Source organism: Marmota monax, unplaced genomic scaffold, assembly GCF_021218885.2.
Source record: "Marmota monax isolate L192 unplaced genomic scaffold, Marmota_monax_Labrador192_F-V1.1 WCK01_AAM20220418_F8-fsc00077, whole genome shotgun sequence".
Taxonomy (NCBI): domain Eukaryota; kingdom Metazoa; phylum Chordata; class Mammalia; order Rodentia; family Sciuridae; genus Marmota; species Marmota monax.
Genome location: NW_026694610.1, coordinates 7,070,598 through 7,085,028, shown reverse-complemented (window position 1 = coordinate 7,085,028; position 14,431 = coordinate 7,070,598). Strand labels below are relative to the sequence as shown.

At 34.4% G+C, this 14,431-nt stretch overlaps 1 pseudogene; it reads right to left on the bottom strand.

The window, feature by feature from the left end:
* Window positions 1-567: 567 nt before the first annotated feature.
* On the bottom strand, window positions 568-641 carry LOC124077828 (small nucleolar RNA U3; annotated as a pseudogene).
* Window positions 642-14,431: the final 13,790 nt, after the last annotated feature.

Genomic DNA, 14,431 nt, shown 5'->3' with positions numbered 1-14,431 from the left:
ATCCACCCAAGTGTGAAAGAGCAGCATTTTCTAACGTGGAAACTGATGGAAAGTAGAGAACAATGCCTGGTTGGCCATGGTATATCAGAGCACAGGATAGTGTCGCATGCATGAGGCTCAAAATTGCTTAGCTAAAATGTGTATCTCAGGTCTTGAGCAGAAAGGAAGTGGTTTGGAAGAGTGAAGATGAGAAAGTAAATAACAAGAAAAAATAAAATAAAACAAGAAGGAAAGAACGAACTAAACACACACACACACACACACACACACACACGTAGAATTGAAGAATCTTAGTGACAGCTCAATTGAAGTCAGAGAACATAAATTTAGAGTGGACCCACTCTTGGAAGATAAGTCCTATTTTAAATACTAAGGGAGACTGGGTAATGAAATCCATTAAGAATACACTACCCAATTGAAAGTTGAAAAGAAGATTAGGGAAGACAAATGTAATTACCCGAATTTTAATTTGGTCAAGACACCAAGGTTAATAACATTCCTCCTTTTTCAAAAGTTGCCATGAATTTTTTAATACCTTATAATGGCCAGTGTCACAATTTTTATTCCTATACAAGTGATGAAATCTCTGATATGCATTTTTAGTAACATACTATAGAAATGATCCCTGAAAGTATAGTCTTCCTGATATGCATTTTTAAAAGTTAAAAATACATATTAAGGAAGAGTATTCACCATTCCATGTGCATATACATTTGTACCTATATGAATGTTGGAGAATGATTTATTTAATTAGGTAGAGTGCCTAGATAGAAAATAAATGCCTTTTTAGTTGCCAAATATGGTGAGAAGTTATGAGTAAAACTAGGTTCTACAATGGTAGTTAAAAGCAGACATTAAACTCTGGACCACAGTGTTGTTTTGGGGTTAAATGTGTGGCCATTAGAGAGACCTCACTTCTAGCTGGACTCTGCCAATCTCAAATTATCAGTTCTCTATAATATCATCTTCTTTCTTTAAAACAGAGTCACAAACTATATTATGTCATAGGGATTTTGAAGAATAAATAAGATATATCAATAAAACAAGTCTCTGCTTGCTTTAAGTAGGATGTTTAAAACAAGTAGTAAATTACAAATAAATATCAACAATGATATCAAGCTGATGCTTCTTTGATTTATTATTATTAATTTTTTTTGTACCAGGGATTGAACCCAGGGAAACTAACCCAGGGAAACTTAACCACTGAAACACGTCTCCAGCCATTTTTATATTCTTTATATTTTATTTTGAGACACAGTCTTGCTGTTGCTCAGAGCCTTGCTAAGTTGCCAAGGCTGACTTTGAACTCATGATCCTCCTGCCTCAGCCTCCAGAGCTGCTGATATTATAACTTGTGTCACCATGTCTAGTGCTTCTCTGATCTTAAGTCTTACTTTAGAGCAATTGTGGAAAGCAGATTCAGGAAATATCACTTAGATAATGCCTAAATGTGGAATAATCACCTACTTTACACACATTTTCTAAACTTTTCTGGTATAAATGTGTCTTTCTTGGTTTAAATTTTGATCTGTTTGTTTTGTTTAATAATGACCTATTTTATAAAGGAATTCTACCATTTATTTATGTAGAGAGGTATTAAGCATTAAATCCACATAAACAGTTCACATATTCACCAATATCCTTTCAGAAAGTGTCTCTTCTCTCCTGAGTGAAGCATAATTGTGCCTGAGAAATACTATGTTCATAAAAGATCTGAGAAAGTTTTAAAAAACTAAACAAAAATCTTATTTCTGAATACAAAGGAAAAAATATACATAGCATATTACCAGCATTAAAGAACAAAATCAAAACTTATTTTTTATACAAGGAGAAACATTAATTTGATCAGGAAAAGGCAGCAAAATAACCAATTCATAATTCACTAATATAGTTATTACTCTTAATCATTGTTTCTCACAATAATTATTCCATATGTAATCATATATGGCATCTGGTTTTAATAATAAATGAAACAAGCTGAAGAACAGTAACTTTCTAGTATTGTTTGACAAAACACACTGGATTGAATACTTATAAACAATACTAGAAAACAAGTGGTATAAAGTAAGAAATAAACAATAAGCATAAAATATGTCTTCATCAAGTTCAAATTTATAGCCAGATATTCTAATTACAACCCTGTTAATCAAACTAGATTAAGTAAAATGCATTCAATTCCCCTCAATAAATGAGAAAGCCAGGGAATGGAGATCTATCAGGAATTATTAAATGCCTGTCTCTCTCTCTATCCTCCCTTAACCACTTAGCATCTCCTAATTTTCAGCATGATTTATCTCTGTGGTTTTATATTATTTTTATTTATTGGAGTAAATCCCTGTAGAGAGTTTTAAACTTATATCAACTAAGGTCAGAAACTACTGAATAAGGAGAAAATCTTTTTCTCTAATGCCTATATAAAAACTGTTTGAATCTATTTGTCTTGGGCTTTGTGTCCATTTCTGGTCTAATCACTATGGCCAGGATAATGGAGCTTTGATTACCCAGGTATGCATCACATGGCCGCCTGTACCTCAGCAGGAGCTGGAAAACCATGATTTATAATCACTTAAGCTAGAATACCATCAAAAAAAAGGAACGGCCATCTCCAAACCAGAGGGAGTACTGTAGTGAGAAGAACGGAAGGACCAAGGCTGTGCAGATAAAATTGTAAGCTAAATCAAGTTTGTGGCATGATTCTATTAAATTAATAAAGGCAAAGTGGAAATAGAAGAAATATTACATAAAAATATACTTTACACTATAGGTTATAGGGGTGAAAAAACTCAATCTCTTTTCTCTTAGGGTCCCAGGTGAACCAAAAGTTAAATGGATAGAATAATAGGGAAAAAAAAAAACATAGTTTAAGTTTCAAGTACTACAGAAGCCTTTCTTCATAGAGAAAAGAAGACACAATGAAGCAGCTATAGTTAGTCACTAAATACTAGATTGGACACAGCTGTAAGCAAGCAACTAAATTACATGGGAGGCTTAAAAGGTGAGTTATTTTAACATGGCCTATACAGAATTCTCTGATTTTGACTTTTATTCTTTGAAGATGAAGATTTTACTTTTCCTTCTAGTACAGGGAAGGTGTCTTTTACATGGGGAATTTTGTGGTCTGCTTTTAAGAAATATCACTAAGGTCAGAGTGACCTTTCTGCACCTGATGTTTTTCAAGTGTCTTTAACTTAGCCAGTGTGCCAGGATAACATATTTTAACCCCTTCAATATGCAGTGGAGTCAGGCCTCTACCTTTGTGGAGAATTTAGTCCACATCACTGACATTCTCTCTATCAATTTCCTTAATTATAAAAATTTCAGTTTATTTCATGGCATCACTGCATTCAACATGTTATAGCTTTTAGATAAGTCAACAGGTATGTTTTCTGGGTATTTTCAATTTAAAGGCAAGCAGAGGAAGGAGATAACAGTCTTTGGGGTCACCTAGATCTGTATCTTAGATATGTCCTTTAGTAGCTGTATAAACTTATACAAAGAAACAGCTTCCTTTTCTGTACAATGGAGATAGCAATATCATCTGCATCCTAAGGTGTTGTGATGAATTTATCAGATGACTACAGTGAGTGCAATGGAAGATCATTTAATAAATGTTAGGAGTTTTTTTTATTCCTACCATTAGGTGTTATTTTTATACCTCTCAGAAAAGATTTTGCACATTTTCTCATTGGATGCATGCCTAAATGCCTATTTTTTTTTTTTTTTACTTGTAGATGGACACAGTATCTTTATTTATTTTTTTTATGTGGTGCTGAGGATCGAACCTGGTGCCTCACACATGCAAGGCAGGTGCTCTACCACTGAGCCACTGAGCTGCAGCCTCTGCCAAATTTTTATTTTGAATATAGATAAAATATTTAAAATTGTTCTGACCAATTCATGGGCAGTTCATGATGAATCAAAAGTGTTATTAAGTAACCTGCAGTGGCACCTGGTATTTATAAAAAGACTAAATTAATTTCCATCTAGGCTATTTGAAATAAAATATTTTCTATCCAGACTAATTAGGGGATAATAAAAACCACGTATGTGGCTGCTTACTCTTTTCCGTTATCCTGCCCCATTAGATGGGGAGACAAGCCGAAGGGAGCCTATAGAGACAGGGCTCCCTCTATAGAGACAGGGCTCTATAGAATGATGTAATTTTAAAAATTCTCATCAGAAAGGAACACTTAACTGACATGAAAAAAAAATATCACATACTGTTTTAAGTACCTTCACCAACATTTTCAAGAGCTAATTAAAGAAAAGCAGATTTCTTTTTTTAATGCACTTGTTGAACACACTAAATTTAAAATGACCTTTAAGTAATTGAAGAAAGAGGATGGAGAATCATCTTCAATTTGTATTATACCTCCAGGTGCAAGGTTATGATTATTTTATTGATAATTAGTATGTGCTATGATTAGAATGTATGTGTCCCTCCAAAATTCAAATGTTGCAAACTTAATCCCCAATGCAATAGTATTAAAAGTGGCCTTTTAAGGAGTTAATTACACCACAAGGGCTTCACCCCCATGGATAAGACAAGAGACATAGAAAAGGCTTGAAAGAGTGATTTTGCCCTTTTCTTCCCTTCTATGATGCGTACATTTTATGTTCTTCCCCTCCAGACAGAGGATGCTGAGACATGATGTCATCTCAGAAGCAGAGAGAAATTTCTTACCAGAACTCAAATCTGTCAGTGCCTTGATCTTGGATGTTTTACATCCAGAGTTGTGAAAAATCACTTTTATTTTTTTATAAATTATCTAACATAAGGTATTTTGTTATAGCAACAGGAAGGTACAGAGATGTCATGAGATATGGATGGTATTGAATTCAAAAGAGGATCCAGGAAAAAAATGAATGATTGAATGAACAAAAGAATAAATTGGAGACTGACTGTACACTGTCATTCCAAGTTTTTTGTTCTTTTTTTATGTTTATTTTTTATTTGTTCTTATTAGTTTTACATTACAGTGGAATGTATTTTGACATATTATACATATATGGAGTACAATTTCCCATTATTCTGATTGCACATGATATAGAATTATATTGGTCATATATTCATACATGCAATAAGAAAGTTATGTTCAATTCATTCTACTCTCCTTCCGTTTCCCATTCCCCTTCCCTTCCCTTCATTCCCCTTTGTCTAATCCAAAGTACTTCTGTTCTTCCTTGCTCCCCTCTCCTTATTGTAAATTAGCATCTGCCTATCAGAGAGCATTCAGCCTTTGGGTTTTCAGGATTGGTTGTTCCAAGTTTTAGTGGGTAGGACAGATAATTCTCATTAAAGATCCACTTTCTATTTACTTATTTATTGGTACTAGAGGTTGAACCTAGGGGTGCTTTACCTCTGAGCCATATCCCCAGCCATATATATATGAACACACACACACACATACACAAACACACACACACACACACACACACACACACACACATATTTAGAGACAGGGTCTTGCTGAGTTGTTTAAGGCCTCGCTAAATTGCTGAAGCTGACTTTGAACTCACTATCCTCCTGCCTCAGCCTCTCTAGCTGCTGGGGTCACAGATATGCACTGCTACGCTGGGCTCACTTTCTATTTATTTTAAAATGCATATTTATGTATAAGGATATTAAGTCAATACACATATGCATCAATAAGTAAATATATGTATTTTGGTTGATTATCCAATGGCTAAATATCAACATCTACCCAAAACTAAGACCAAAGTCAAATATCTCTGTCACTAAACAATCTTAGTGAACTTTATAAGAGCCAATGTAAAATTAAAATCAAGCAAACAAGGAAGGGGAGAGAATTTAAAAGGGCTAAAGATATGAGTGAGTGAGGACATGAAAGCAGAAAGATTATTTTTGCCTTTGACATTGATGCTTTTTATCACCACTTTGGAGGTAAAGCTATTAACATCTGTGAGAGGCCTGTGAGCCTGGAATTCCATGTTTGAATTCTAGAAGAATACTAGCACTGCTCAACTGTGTACTGTGGTGTACAAGCATATTCACCATAGAAATATTTACAGCAAACAATTAGAAAAAAATGGGGTCATAAATATCTGCATAATGGATTACTCTACAGATGTTGAACCTAGCAGCTCCAGAGGCTGAGGCAGAAGGATCATGAGTTCAAAGCCAGCTTCAGCAACTTAATGAGGCTGTAAGCAACTCGGGGAGACCTTGGCTCTCAATAAAATATAAAAAAGGGCTGGGGATATGAATCAGTGGTTAAGCACCCCTAGGTTCAATTCTCAGCACAGAAAAAAAAATCAAAGAAATACTGTATAGAGTGATGAAAGCAAATAAAAATTATATGATCTTATTATTTTCTGAAACATATAAGACATAGAGGACACAAAGGAATATATTTGTAGTTAAAGATCAAAAATATATTGATTGCCTCTGTGTAATCCCACATTCTGTACAACATATATGGGGTATAACTTATAAAAATAAGTCATGCCCCATATATGTATAATATGTCAAAATACATTCTACTGTCATGTATAACTAACAAGAACAAATTAATTAATTAATTAATTAAAGCATATTTGTTGCCTCTAGAGACAAAGGATAAACATTCTTGTAAAATTATCAAAAATTCAACTTTTAACAATATTTATTGAATAAAAATTTGAAAAACAATAATGCCACATTACTGGGTAAATATGTATATGCTATGTTATCCTATTAATTTTCTTTGTGTTTTAAACCTTTAAATAAAACTCAAGGAAGTCATAGTAAGTTTGCCTCTGTTTTTTAAAAATTAATGTGACCATTTAGATTTTTTCTTACTCATTTCTTCCAGTATTTGCAAATTTTGGAGATTTCAAGTTAAATGAAGGGTGATAAGTAGCAATTATAAAATGAAAGATGCTGCTATTTCCTTTAACCACGTTTAAAAAAAAATCTTAATTTAAAAACAAAGCTAATATTCTTATGACTCATGAGACTCAAATGATCCCAAGGCCATTTCTGCGTGTATGTGATTAAAGGAAAAACAGGAATTAAAGATGTAGAAATCACAAGTAAGCAACTTTAAAATTTTTAGACACAGAAACTACTTGTCTTAAAATTAAAACACTTAATATATCAGATTGCATTTCATCTTTTTTCTTTTTTCTGAAGAAAATGGTTTTACACATTTTTTCTTAATACTGCTGGCTGATGCTGAGATGATACATAAGAATTTTATTTCACATACTAAGGCTAACCTTTGTCATTAAATGGCACACATGTGATGAGGTGGCTCAGATGCTTACACAGCTCATCATTTGAATAAAGTCCAATGCACTTTGGGATTCCTACATGTTCCTGGAAAGAAACTCTTTTTGAAAAACTTTATTCATGTGTATTTAAAAGAGAGCTGGAAGGTTTACATGAAATTCTATTTTTTCTCAAATTGTTGCATTATAAAAGTTGTCATGCTCTGTCACTATTTGAAAACACTGTATTCAGAAAGCGTGAAATGTGATCTTAAGTATCTGTTTTCTGTCAACTATTGAATAAACAAAGATATATTCCACATATATGTATGCAGTTATTTTTGCAATAGCAGTTTTTTAATCTGCAAATAGTTCTCATATTCAATAATATCCCCCAAATACTTCACACTCTGATAAATGCTACTCAAATTACTTTTAACTACTATAGTGATTGTCCACTTCCACTAATTAGTCAACTAATTTTATCCCAACATTAAATCTTAAGATACAGGAAAAATGTATCTATTTTATGTTCTGAGGAAAAAAGCAATAGATTATAAAATTAGAAATTGATAAAGACTGACATGTTAAAGTGTATTGGGGATTTATCACTGCCTCCTCATCAATGACTCCCAAGTTCACTGAAAAATAGTGTGGATTCTTTGTTAAATGACCTTTCTCTTTTGGTCAGAAGTTTAGTAAAACCTGGACCCATTTACTCAGTTCTTAGGAGTGACTGGGTGGTGTGATACAGGGATCCATGAAGGAAAGGGAACAGCACATCCATTTGGTGACATACACTCCAGAGATGAGTTTAAAAGAAAAACTTTATTGTGGCTAGAAACTTAAGCCCCTCCAAAAAAAAATTTGTGGAAAGGCATAGATTAAAAAAAAAAACATATTATTTCACTTTATATGAGCAGTCTAAAGAAAAGTTGAACTCATAGTAGCAAAGATAGAACACTTTCAGGATAGGGTTTGGGTATAGGAAAGAACTGAGGAGATATTGGTCAAAATATAAAATTTCAGTTAGGAGTAATAAGCTCAAGAGATGTATTAAAGAGAATTGTGCTTGCAGTTAGAAAAAAAAATTGTATTATATACTTGACAGTTGCTGAAAGAGTAGATTTTAAGTGTTTCATCGTAATAGTGTATAAGTATGTGAGGTAATAAAAGTAGATTGACTTTGCTTTTCACAATGTATGCATAGTTTAAAACACCATGTTTTACACCATAAATGCATAAAATTCATATTCATCAACATAAAAACAAATAATTTTTAAATCCGTGGAGAGAGTGGGAGGTGGCCAGAGCTTCCACCTCAGGAAGAATAGCACTTGACACCATTTTATGGATAGCTTAAAGGTTATATCTATTTAAGAAAGCCAAGGACTTGGGGGACATCCAAGAGGTTCATATCTCAGTTAAAAGATTTCTTACATTGAAAATGCCGTGGTCTTAAAATTCTAAATATTTTTATAGGTTATACATGAGCTATTTTGCCTCAGGTCTCAGGTCTATTTTAGAATAAATTGGTGATTTTATAGAGAGACAAAACCAGTTTAAAAGAGCAGATGCTTCCTGTCTGTGCTGCTATACTATCTGTTGTGTTATGGTTTGGATGGGAAATATCCCCCAAAGCCAATGTGTGAGACAATATAGAAATGTTCTGGAGTGAAGTGGTTGGATTGGGAGAGTTGTAATATAATCACAGAGGTTAATCCACCTTAGTGGATTAACTAGGTGGTAACTAGAGTCAGATAGGGTGTGGCTAGAGGAAGTAGGTCACTGGGGACATGACTTTGGGGTTTATATTTTATCCCTGCTGAGCAGAGCTCTGTGTGTGTGTGTATTTCCTGGTTGTCATGTTTTGAGCAGCTTTCCTCCTCCATGCCCTTCTGCCATGATGTTCTACATCAACATAGGCCCAGATAGTGGTGTCAGTTGACTATGGACCGAATCTCTAAAGCCATAAACCAAACAAACAAATAAACAACAACAACAACAAAAAAAAAAACAAAAAAAAAAACAGTTTTCTCCTCTAAATGATTCTTTCCAGGTATTTGAACACAGCAAAGAAAAGCTAGACTAAAACACTTTACAAACATAAACTCTCAGGAAAGGTAGATTCATACATAGGCAAATGGAGATTTGCTCGAATTGAGTAGAATATTTCAAGAACAATTCCTCTTTTTTTTTTTCTCCAACTAAATGCCAAAATTATTCATAATTTTTGGGTTCATCATATTCTTTTTAATTTTATTTAACTGCAAATTCCCTAGGGAAAAAGAAGACAGGGCACAAGAATACAAGAATGAAATAGTCAAGTAGTCATACCTCTAACCAATAAACAGACCACCAGAAAAGACATAGGCTGACCATATTAAGATTTTGCATGATGAAAAATTTCAGGTATAAATGATATGTTCTATGAGGTTCTTAAAGTTATCCTTCCCCACTCCCAATGTAAAGTAGGAAAATGAAACAAACATCCATTGCATAGAATAGGAGGGATGGTTACTCAAACACAAAGATGAAGACAAGTAAGATAATTGCAGGAATGCACTGTACATGGGCTTTGATATCAAGACAGAACTGGAATCTCGAGCTCTGGAAAATGAAGAGGGGCCATGCTGAACAGTACGTACATTTGTACCACTATTTAAAGGAATCAGGTTTTCCTTTACCAAATATCAAATTACACACAGAAAGCACAGCTTCCTAGACTAGAAACAAGGTAGAATTAAGATAAACAAAATGATTTGTTATCATAAGGGAGAAGTGTTAGATTTAGAGATATGAATAAAGACCAAAGAATTTGGGCAAATTAGTGAAAGTTTGAATAATAAATTTCCATTATTACATCTATTGTATATAAATATAATCTTTGTGATCACAGCAGGCTTGACTGAGTAGGGAAAGGAGTCCTGTCATTATTGACAAGAAAACCATATATCATATATAGATACATAGCAATTTCTGTGTCTATATAAATAATAAACCATATTTCCTCTTTTTATGAAAGACTGAACTTTTTAAAAAAGAATCAAAATTCTTTTGAAATTTCCCCTAATATGGACCATCATGAATTCAAGAATATTCATTCCTACTAAGCATCCAAAGTTTTCCAAGATACCAAATTTTTATTGAGAATATGAAGCATCCTACTCTGTACCAGGTACAGTGAATAAGACATATGTATTTTCTGTACTCACTGAATTTATGGTATATGAGATAGATGATGAAGGAAAAATTGTAATAACTGAATTATATTTGTTATATTGATAGTATGGCACTACCATCTTAAAAGAAAGGCATGTCATGTTATAGTACTAAACAGTGGCAGTATAAAGCATGATGCAGGTGGAATATCAAGTCTATAAATCAAAGTAGGCTTCCTTGATAGAAGAAATTTAATTAAAATATAATCCATGACAAAGCATCAGGCAGAAGGATTCCTGACCCTGGTCTTAGTCATGCTTTTTGGATATGACACCAAAAGCACAGGCAACGAAAGCAAAAATAGGAAAGTGGCATAATATCAAACTAAAAAGCTTCTGTAAATGAAACAACCAATGAAGAGGAAAGGCACCCTATGAAATGGAAAAACATAAGTGCACACCACACATATTGCCCAAATTCTTTGGTTTCCATGTCTATCTGACTCCAACACTTCTCTCTTATTTTTTTATATATTTTTAATTTTTTATTGTGGGTTGTTCAAAACATTACAAATTTCTTGACATATCATATTCCACACTTTGATTCAAGTGGGTTATGAACTCCCACCTTCACCCCATACTCAGATTGCAGAATCACATCAGTTACACATCCACTGATTTACATATTGCCATACTAGTGTCTGTTGTGCTCCGCTGCCTTTCCCATCCTCCACCCTCCCCCCTCCCCACCTCTCCCCTCCCCTCCCCTCCTCTCTCTCTACCCCCTCCACTGTATAACCCTGAGGGTCTCCTTCCATTTCCATGCAATTTCCCTTCTCTCTCCCTTTCCCTCCCACCTCTCATCCCTGTTAAATGTTAATCTTCTTCTCCTGCTCTTCGTCCCTACTCTGATCTTAGTTACTCTCCTTATATCAAAGAAGACATTTGGCATTTGTTTTTTAGGGATTGGCTAGCTTCACTTAGCATAATCTGCTCTAATGCCATCCATTTCCCTGTAAATTCTATGATTTTGTCATTTTTTAATGCAGAGTAATACTCCATTGTGTATAAATGCCACATTTTTTTTCTCCATTTGTCTATTGAAGGGCATCTAGGTTGGTTCCACAGTCTTGCTATTGTGAACTGTGCTGCTATGAACATCGATGTAGCAGTGTCCCTGTAGCATGCTCTTTTTAGGTCTTTAGGGAATAGACCAAGAAGGGGAATAGCTGGGTCAAATGGTGGCTCCATTCCCAGCTTTCCAAGAAATCTCCATACTGCTTTCCAAATTGGCTGCACCAATTTGCAGTCCCACCAGCAATGAACAAGTGTAGCCTTTTCCCCACATCCTCGCCAGCACTTGTTGTTGTTTGACTTCATAATGGCTGCCAATCTTACTGGAGTGAGATGGTATCTTAGGGTGGTTTTGATTTGCATTTCTCTGACAGCTAGAGATGGTGAGCATTTTTTCATGTACTTGTTGATTGACTGTATGTCCTCCTCTGAGAAGTGTCTGTTCAGGTCCTTGGCCCATTTGTTGATTGGGTTGTTTGTTCTCTTATTGTCTAATTTTTTGAGTTCTTTGCAGGATATAAAATCAACACGCATAAATCAAAGGCATTCCTGTATATCAGCGACAAATCCTCTGAAATGGAAATGAGGACAACCACTCCATTCACAATATCTTCAAAAAAAATAAAATACTTGGGAATCAACCTAACAAAAGAGGTGAAAGACTTATACAGTGAAAACTACAGAACCCTAAAGAGAGAAATAGAAGAAGATCTTAGAAGATGGAAAAATATACCCTGTTCATGGATAGGCAGAACTAACATCATCAAAATGGCGATATTACCAAAAGTTCTCTATAGGTTTAATGCAATGCCAATCAAAATCCCAACGGCATTTCTTGTAGAAATAGAGAAAGCAATCATGAAATTCATATGGAAAAATAAAAGTCCCAGAATAGCAAAAACAATGCTAAGCAGGAAGTGTGAATCAGGCGGTATAGCGATACCAGACTTCAAACTATACTACAGAGCAATAGTAACAAAAACAGCATGGTACTGGTACCAAAACAGGTGGGTGGACCAATGGTACAGGATAGAGGACACAGAAACCAATCCACAAAACTACAACTATCTTATATTTGATAAAGGGGCTAAAAGCATGCAATGGAGGAAGGATAGCATCTTCAACAAATGGTGCTGGGAAAACTGGAAATCCATATGCAACAAAATGAAACTGAATCCCTTTCTCTCGCCATGCACAAAAGTGAATTCAAAATGGATCAAGGAGCTTGATATCAAATCAGAGACACGCCGTCTGATAGAAGAAAAAGTTGGCTACGATCTACATATGGTGGGGTCGGGCTCCAAATTCCTCAACAGGACACCCATAGCACAAAAGTTAATAACTAGAATCAACAAATGGGACTTACTCAAACTAAAAAGTTTTTTCTCAGCAAAAGAAACAATAAGAGAGGTAAATAGGGAGCCTACACCCTGGGAACAAATCTTTACTCCTCACACTTCAGATAGAGCCCTAATATCCAGAGTAAACACTTCTCTCTTATGGTAACAAATTCTTTTGTTTATCTTAATGGGTTTGTATCTAAAATCTATAATGAATTCATGCAAGTCGATAGCAAATATGTACTTTTGTGTGTGTGCATAACATTTAATAATGGTAAAAGGACCTGAATAAATTCTTTTCCAAAGAAGATATGGCCTACGAATACATGAAAAGGTATCCAAGATAACTAATTATGGAAATGCAAATCAAAAACATTCACTTCACAGCAGTTTGCATGGCTATTGTGAAAAAGTCAAGTGATGACAAATATCGGCAAAGATGTGGAGAAAAGGGAACCATTGAACACACTGGGTAGGAACGCAAGTTGGTACCACCAAAAATTAAAAATAGAACTGTCACATGATCCAGCTATCCCATTTCCTGATATATAGTTTATCCAAAGGAAAAAAAATGTGTTTAGAATATGTATTTCATTCTTATGTTTATTGCAGCATTGCTACAATAGTTAAGGTATGGAAACAAGATAAATGTCTTGTCAGTGGATTAATAGGCAAAAATGTGAACCAGACACATGCAGTAGAATATTATTCAGCCATACAAAAAAGACGTTCTCATTGTGACAACGCAGATGAACCTGGAAGGTATTATGCTAATGGAAATAATAAGCTAGACAGAAAAGAAAAACAGTATACGGTATCCTAAACATGTAGAATCTAAAAAGCAAAAAAAAAAAAAAAAATCCACAGAAATACAGAATAAACAGTGGTGGCAAGGGATGGGGGACTAGGGAAATTGGGAGACATTGTACAAACATTGCAAACTTTCTGATAGAAGATGAAGAAGTCTTGAGTATTTAGTATACAGCATGGTGACTACAGTTAATAATACTGTATGAGATACTTGAAATTTTCTAAGAAAGTAGATGTTAAGTCATCTCACACTCAAAATTGTAACAGTGAGATGATGGATGTGTTAATTAGCTTGACTGTAGTAATCATTTCATAATGTATATCAGTATTCATATTGTGCACTTGTAAACTACACAGTTTTATTTGTCAATTATATTTCAATAAAGCTGGAATAAAAAGGGTAATTCACCAGATGGAAATTGTACTTACATATTCCAAAACATATAATTTTTTGGAAATAAACCAACTTTATCATGTCTAGAATTTATTATTTGAATGGGGATTGATAGAGGGCTGGGTGGGAGAAGGATACATTGAGACCTTTCATTTCATGCTAAAAAGTATGCTTTTCCCTTCCCCCAAGAACAATGTGAAGTAATTGACAGGATTTCAGCTGGAGACTGATAGAATTAGATTTGTATTTCCAAAAAGATAATTACCCACGGGGGGGGGGGGGAAGCTTAGGTTTGAGTTAGAACTGAATATTATCAAAATGGTTAGCAGGCTATTGAAGAAGTCCAACTTCAAAACAATAGACATGCCTTATATATGATGGTGGTGGAGAGAAAGAAAGGATTGAAAAGAAAAATCATCATGGCTCAGTGGGAAAGGGAG